Here is an 8,736-nt window from a genome sequence, read left to right on the forward strand (position 1 = left end):
AATGAGGCTCCAGAAAGAAAGGTTATTATAGACAAGTTTTCACTGCAGAAAGTCATGGAAAGTTCATGCTCTTAAGTAGCAGGAAACACTGCTTTCTGCCTTCAGAGTAAGTTTCACCACTAATCTTTTTGGCATGAATATTTAACATTCRCTTAAATGTCACAKTCTCCTCTTTTGCTTTTTTTTTAACAGGAAAAGTATCCCAGAATACATAATACATCATCTTCTGTTCAACTCTGCTTTTAATCTTGTAGCTTTCATGTCATTCTGCTTAAGAGTTCTTGCATGCATTTCCTCTCTAGCCATAGGAACAAAGCTGAGACMCAACCATGGATGAACTGGAGTTCAACATTTATGAAATGGTCAACCTGTGCAAAAAGATCTCAAAAAAAAGGTTAAGTCAGAGACACCAAAGTCCTCTGAAAATGCTTTTGTTTAGTGTGGGCTATTAGGGGCAACTACTTCAAGCACAAACCTCGATGGCTAAACAAAGGTAATAAGAAGCCTTGTTTCTKAGTGGGTAGGAAAGACATCCACTGATGTGACACTAGACCAGATGGCACAAGAATCTAGTCAGCAAAAAGGAAAAGTTTTTGAAGCTCTACATCACACACTTAACATTTTCCTAAAAGGACTGCCTGTCATGTTAACTACAATTTTCTCTCTGTGATGAATCCTCAACCACTGCTTATTTTTTGGTATCAGTTGGGTGTTATATCACAAAAAAAAGATTGCCCAAAGTGATAACTATCTAACAGGAATGAGAACAAAACAATCAATTCATACCACATACACCACTGAATAATCTGCTGGTGATGACAACTTCAAACTACTATTGACATGGCTGGAAAAGGACTAATGATTTAGATAAGAAAGATGYGTTATGATATTGGCAATCCTTTTGCCCTCTACTTGCCCTTACTACAAACTTCTTAAAGCTTTCATCAGGGACAGAGGTAAGGAAAGATGTCTTGTAATGCAGTATCAGATACAGCGCTTCAAAACTTCCAGCTTTTAATCACATTTCATTTTTAATTATCATCTCCCAGATTATTTATTTTTCAGACAGCAGTTTAAGTTACTTGAACAACTTCATGAGCAATTTCCTTTACCCCATTTCTTCAGACATTTGCAGTAATTTCATAGGTACTAGCTCTTTACACTATTTTCTAGCTCATCACATTTAYTATCATTTTAACTCAGAGCTCATTTCTTTGATGTACAATAATTTGTGGTGAGAGGACAAGATATCAAAGGACAGAAATATTTGCATCATCTAATATGCAGCATGATCTACAAGTCAAAAATAAATAGTAAGGTTATTATTTATGCTTCCTCTCAACGCTGTCTCTTGTACAATAGTCAGATTGCTACATTCAAATTACAGCACACAATTTCACAACAAAAAAGTTCCATTTAATGCCAGGCAAGGAGCCTTGTGGTGCAAATTCCTGTATCTACATTGTACAGAATAAGAAAAGCACAGCTCCCTTTGTCCCATAATTGTTCACTGCTCTTTAGATTAATCTGCAGCCTCATCCAGAACATAGGATTTGGGTCCTATACGTAACTTTTTTTTTTCCTTGCTCTGGTTTATTTTTGTTCTTTCTTATTTCACTTTTTCTTTTCAGTGGAAATCTGTTTTAGCCAACGAAGACAGAACCTTTTWTTATCTCATAGTCAACCCATGCTCTGAAAGGTGGTTGATGCAGGTTAAGCTGAATTTTGGGCTGGATGCAGAGATGGCCTAGCRTGCCTGTCATTCTAACTCATGAAGATAAAAATCAGCACCCACAATAAAAAGTGCAACATCAGCTTGTTGTTACCTTCCCTTTTATATCTATCTTGTTTGGTTCCCAGCCAAGTGACATCAGAGCATAAACTTCAGGAAAACAATAGCTGTAATATATTCCAAGTATATTTTTCATCTTCCAAAAAAGGCATTTGATAAAGTCTCTGATGCTACACAGTTTAACAAGAAGAACTCCCTTCTAAAACCTTTTTATCTACAAARGAAAACAATTAGGGGATGATGTTTAAATGAAAGCTTCTTACTTTCATTGTATTACATAACTTTACAGATTTTATTTTAAAATGTATATTTTAAACTCCACTTAAATTATACCTCAAATTTTCTAACTACTTTTCTTCTTTTTTTTCCACATCTGTAATAAAAGATTAAAACAATTTTAGGTTTCAATTGTGGACTCAAGCTARGATCTTCATGCTGAAACTTCACCGTCATACAGTGAGTCAGATTAACATGAGACCATTTAGGAACACTTGTGAAAGTAACACCATCAAAAATAAGAGGTTTTTTATAATGTGGTGCTAGGATGCATTTGTGGAGAAGTGGGTATTAACGCCTGTAGTGGTGAAAGGCAATATTGATTTCTGATTTAAACCTGATCATTMTACTATTGGCTTTGTTCCATTGCATATGATGTCTCCTTTGAAATGCCTGTGACAGTTCTGAGAGCAAATCTCCATGTAGCATTGCTTACCTTTCTTGCATCCACCTTTGTTTTTTGCCATCTCACCCTGCACTTGCAACACCATTACATCCAACCACAGCCATGTTTTCATTCAAAAGGCATCCTAATGATTGCCTTCCTCATGAGCACACAAAGGATGTTATTCACTCATACAATTATCTAATTTCCCCCTTCATTTAAAATAATTGAGTTTTGAGGAATGTTGCAATATGCCAGTAACCAGCTGTGTCAATGTTTCTACGTGAAAATGCCACTACTGTCTCTGAGCTTTGGTACCCATGACTCTTCCCCAGTCTTGGTGTGAGACATGGCTGTATCCTACCAGCATGCTGGGACCATGCCAGCTTTTGCTTCCCTCCCATATCCTTACGTTCATTGGGAAATTAGGCATGTGGGCAGTCCAGATGACAGCAAGACAAGTAGGGCAGAAAACACTGTGCACTGGCCTTGTCTCTCAGTTTCTGTGATTGSGRTTTCCTACCACACTTACTCGGTGAAGCCTGACATGGCTGAGATCTGCTAAAGCATTCCCTCTAGACCTCATCTCTCCTAAAAAAAAAGCCTGCTCCATGTAATCGTCCATCATGATAAAGAYTGCCTGGTAATAAATTCTAAGTCAAGGCCTCAGGTGAGTGATTGATCTTCCTGTGATAACCCTTGCTCTCTCCTATCAACTTGTCTGAAATGTTTCTTACCATCATTTGTTTCTTCCTGTTCAATATAAAGTTACAAATCCATTCAGAAAATAGTAATGGTTTTCTATGTCTTTGCAAATGTTTAGCACACTTGTGTGCTCTGCAAGACAGGGAGAATAGTAACCTCTAAATAGTTAAACCTCTCTAGCCTCAGAATAGCCTGCAAATGTTAGTGCTTAATTAACATGTGAGTGTGCAACACAACTTTTAATTACAATTCACAAAGGGAAGTAGAAATAAAGAGACCAAAAGGCTTAATAAACAGGGAATAAAAAAGAAAATAAGAAAATAATCAGAAAATAAAGTCCTTCCAAAGAAGAGATTTTGTTCTTCTTCAAAGCCCAAAGTCCAAAATATTTTTAGGGTTTTTTACCATAAATGAAGTATACCAAAACTAACTCCACATTGCTACTTCAAAATAAAAATATAAGAGTATGATTCTATCCAGCTTTGCAAGTGCAGATATCAGGTATAGCAGTATTTTTTTCAAAAGTCTACTTCTAACACWGAAGGAAAAGCTGCTAGAATTTTGGCTGGCTGAACAGATTTGAGCACAATGCAGAAGCTCACTTAAGTGTGGCRGTACTGAACATTGCCACCCTGGCAYTTACTGAAGCACAGGGTGTGCTCATTTCCATTTCAATGCGACACATGTTTCTCCAAGACAAAGCTGTTTCACACCACTGAAGCTATTTGAACTTTGGAAATAAATGGAAAGGTTTCTGTTTTATTGTTAAAAAACAATGAAACTTATATCCTTTGTGCACAGGATACAGTTAATGAACGCTGTCCTTTGTAGGGCTCTATTAGGGATTTTGGGCARAAGAAAGGTATTGTAACAGAGCTGTGTTGTGCAGGAAAGACAAGAATCACTTTAAATTCAGAACAGAGAGTACCACAAGTARAAGTGATGCCTTTCAGATTTAGAAGATTACATTCACTGCAACTTTGTTAGCTTGCTGAATGAGCCCATAGCAAAACCTGGGAATCGACAATAAAGTAAAATTTAAATGATTTGTCCAAGGTCACAGAGAAACACAGGAAAAAATTARCAGCCTTTCCCACTTGAGTGTCCGTTCATATTGTAACAAGTTTCTTCTCCTTACCCCACAGAGAAAAAAATACTGTTCAGACTCTCACAAATAAAAACTAAAATACTTGTGCCATACCAAACAGTAAGCTGGCAAGAAAATCAAAGGACCAGAAGYTTTGTCACATCCCATTAAAAACCAGGGTACCACTGTGTCCAAAAGGGTATTACTGGGAAAGTTCCACCTCTTACCTGCAAAGAAAGCAAGCAAATGTTTCAATGATGTAAAATCAAGACTGTTTAAAGTCACTAATTTTAGCTAAGAGAAAAAACAAATTTCAACTTGAAGTTTCACAGGCGTGTGTAGAACTCATTATTGTACACGAATATGACTTCTGAATCAAAATGCCTGAAATCCCTGCCTTAATACTTTTGTTTAGATTGAAAAGGAAACAAGCAGTCTACTCAATTAACAATAATTCCTTATTCTCTGCTCCCTAGGTTTTCCTTACAATGTTCTTTTCACAATGATTGCAGAGAAGAAAAAAGAAGGTAAGAAAATATACCTTCTTCTGAAAAAAGTATCGGAAAGTACATTCAAAGATTACATGTCAACTTGCCACAAGTTGAATTTTATTTCCTCACACRACAGCGAATGAGAAGAACAATTTTTGCTCCCATACTCTTTGAAGAGTARATGCTTTTAAGAAAACTGAAATAGAAACGGTGCCTGGTACCTTTTTGTTCTGCAGCAACAGCAGGATGGCAGCTCTCTAAGCTTACAAAATCACAGAAGGGTTGCTGATGCAAGGAACCTCTCAAAATCATCTAGCCCAGCCCTTCTTAAAAGCAGGGTCAGCTGGAGCAAGGAGATCAGAGCTGTGTCCGGTCAGGTTTTAAATATCATCAAGCAACTACCTCTGGACAATCTATTCCAGTGTTTGATCACCCTCACAGTAAAAATGTGCTTYCTTATGTTCAGATGGAWTTTTCTGTATTTCCATTTGTGCCCTTTGACTCTTTTCCTGCCACTRAGAAAGGCCTGGCTCCACCTTCTTTGCACACTCCCATCCAGTATTTCTGCACGTAGGCAAGGCACCCTTGAACCTCCTCCAGGCTGAAAAATTCCAGCTTTACAGCTTCTCATTTGCAAGTGAGTGTACTTGGCATTGCTGAGGCTGCCCCACAAGTGCTGCATGCAGTTCTGGGCCCCTCACTTCAAAAAAGACATTGAGGTGCTGGAGYGTGTCCAGAAAAGGGGAGCAAGGCTCATGAAGGGTTTAGAAAACTGCTCCTATGAGAGGAGGCTGAAAGAGCTGAGTTTCCAGGAGGCTCGAGAGGCACCTCATTGCTCTACAACTCCCTGAAAATGAGGTTGTGGTGAGGTGGGGGCCGGTCTCGACTTTGTCTGCAGTGAGAGGAACAAAGGAAATGGCCTTAAGATGAGACGTGGGGACTCAGATTAGATCCCAGAAAAATTTCACTGTTAAGGTTGTCAGGCATTGGAGTAGGTTGCCCAGGGAGACAGAGGAGTGTGTTGAACACCTCTGGAGGTGTTCAAGAAGTGTGTGGACCTGGTCCTGAGTGAAATGGTTTAATGTTTGGTGGATGATGGGACTGGATGATCTTGAAGGTCTCTTCCAACCTTGACGATTCTATTTATTAATGACAAATCATTATTAGCAGTTGATTATCCTAACTACTTGTGTATTTTAAAGCTGAAGCAAGATACACCCAGCTAGAACAGGGGGAARAAATGCTAATGGTCCAGATAAAAAGGAAGGAAGAAGGAGGGACAGTTTTCTAGAGATGTCAATAACTGCTACTGGACAGAAGCAAATGCTGTAACTCAAATTCTTTTGAAGTCCACATTAATAGTTCATTCATCTGAAAATTCTGGTCGTAACACCCATGAGTTTCTCTACCCAGAAGCAATCCCTGAGAGAAACAGCTCCTTAGAGGCTTTCTTACTTGAAGATTCCCATCTAAGAGAGAAGCGTAACAAGCATAACTGAATAGAAAACTGTGAAGTCCCATTCATAACTCAGTGGATTGCCAGAATAATAYACAACAGCTGAACTACACAAATACTACTGGTATTCCACAAAAAAAGCCCATCAAGTCCACTTTTATCCCATAAAAGAAAGATTATCATTATACCACATTGGAACCAATTTAGGTTTAACAGGATGTTATGAGTGAGGCTCATGACAAGCATCAGAAGACACTTTACAGATATTACCAGGCTGGGAGTAACTAGTTAGGTGCCAAAGGGGTAATCAGTACTTGACATTTGAAGATGTGGTCAAGGGTCAAGTCTGAAATTCAAAACCTGAATTAGAAATCATAAAGATCTAGAACTAGYAAGAAATGTACTTTGGGAAAGCCTAGTCCTCAGCATGCTACTTAAAACCCTGAACAAGAACTGCAGGCTTCCAAGAGCCTACACTGCACAAGGGAGGTGCCCCACAATGATTTCAAAGGAAACTTGAATACAGTCAGCCACAGAGCAGTGAATGACAGAGCCAGACCACACATGCAAAGAGACCACAATGGAATTTAAATCCCATCTCTTACCTCTCCTCAAGTCCTTCCTGGATATCTGAAGTGGGGTATTACAAACTTCCAAGGAGAGGAGCTTTTAAAATATAGGTGAAAAAGGTCATGGATTTTTAGGCTTTCAAAAGCAAAGGTCCTTCTGAACATGTGCTGACATCACATAGACACAGGAAGTATTGAAATACAACATCCACACACACTGATAGGGCACCTCTGAAGTGGAGACATGTTAGAATGACAGAGCAACCGCTGAAAGTATTACAAGGATCACAACTTTGGATCTGCATGTCCACATGAAATTCCTGCCCATACATAATTCCCAGTTTCAATGCTTATGTCTACTTTTAAAATATCCAGCTGTACATTTCTAAAGGTGTGTGGTATTTAGAATTTTGAAGGAATTAAAGAATTGCCTTTAAAAGCAGCTCTATCACTTCTAACACCAAAGGCTCTACAGCTGAAAAAGAAAATTGGCTGTTTTATCATAAAACAAATATCTTCCAAGTCACAGCTTTCATGGTATCCTGAGACGGAAAGGTCCACATCCCCTTGGAATATAATGGGATTGAATGCATGGATTCTAAATTACAATGGAAGTTAAGTACCTACATCCAGTTGAAATGCAATTAGAGTACCTAAATCCCATAACCTGATTGAAAGTCTACCCTCAGTGCTTCACACAATCATGGGGGCAGGTGGGACTTTRAAAACATATCACATTATGCCTCAACTAGCACAAAAAAAAAGCTGCATTTAATTCAATAAGATTATCCCAGTGTTCTCACCTATAGGATTATTTTCTYGGGTTTTATTCTTTTACAACAGAAGGTGGCATTGCTGAACCACCAGTGATACACAATTAGCAGTTCCTGCATTATCCTTCCAGCAGAGAAAGTGCTGGGAAGTTCAGAGAGGTTGCATAAAGTCCTTTTACGTTAATAGGCTTTTCTGATTCTGCAAGCCCTAGCCTCTAAACAAGGTTAAATTAAGCTAGTGAACCAGCCAGCATTAGCAAAAATCCTGGTTTTGGCACACAGGATTACAGTGGCTGCACAGATTTTGATCAGGCCCGTAATTTAAAAACCAATCCCCTGGAAAACTAAATAAAYAGCAAACGGAGGCAGAACACACATGACATCTGGTACCAATATGTGCAGAAATAAAAGCCAGAGGATACTTTCCACTGTTTTAGGTATCCAGCAACGAGATTATCGAGGCGAAGGGACGACAAAAGGCAAATTGCAGGGTACTGCCACAGGGTGGCTCATCTCACTGCGATGGCAGTCACAGCCCTTTCTGCTTACACAAGCAGCCGAAGCAAAGTCGTTCTTTTCTCAGAGCCGGAGTTCYCAGGGAAAAACTGCTACAAAGAGGAAACCAGGAAGAGCACAGACCCAATTTTAATTCATCTTAACCTTGCATAGTTTCTCTCCCACCACTGCACCAACAGTCATTCCTGATGATTTTGTGGGCGGATAGAACCTTGTGACGTGAAGGCAATGAGCCCACATTCCTCAGCAGCCAAAAATCCCACTGACTTCCTTGGAATATCTAAATGACCAAAAATATTCAGCCTCACACCTTGTTCCTGTACCTGCTCATTGTGACAAAACAGATCTCGTTCTCTTCAAAGCACATGGGATAGGACTCCTGTTGAATCGACAATGMCATTATGAAAACTGACCTCATTATGGTCTGGGACTGGTAAAAATTTTACRTTAACCTCTACAATAAAATAATGTCACAAACTGTTAGGATAGCAGACTAGCAAACTGAAAAACATGCATTTATAACGATCAAATTATTCTAGATGTGAAAAAAAAATAAAGTAGCTTCATATAGGTAGGAAGCTTTATAAGTAACTATTTACAGTTAAATAAATTCAAACAGAATATGCAACCAAATTATTGTAATGATCAAACACAATCAACTACTATGGAAAAAAGTGTTCTGAACA

This window comes from Malurus melanocephalus, unplaced genomic scaffold (genome assembly GCF_030028575.1).
Source record: "Malurus melanocephalus ecotype Western Australia unplaced genomic scaffold, MMel_1.1 scaffold_119, whole genome shotgun sequence".
Classification (NCBI taxonomy): Eukaryota; Metazoa; Chordata; class Aves; order Passeriformes; family Maluridae; genus Malurus; species Malurus melanocephalus.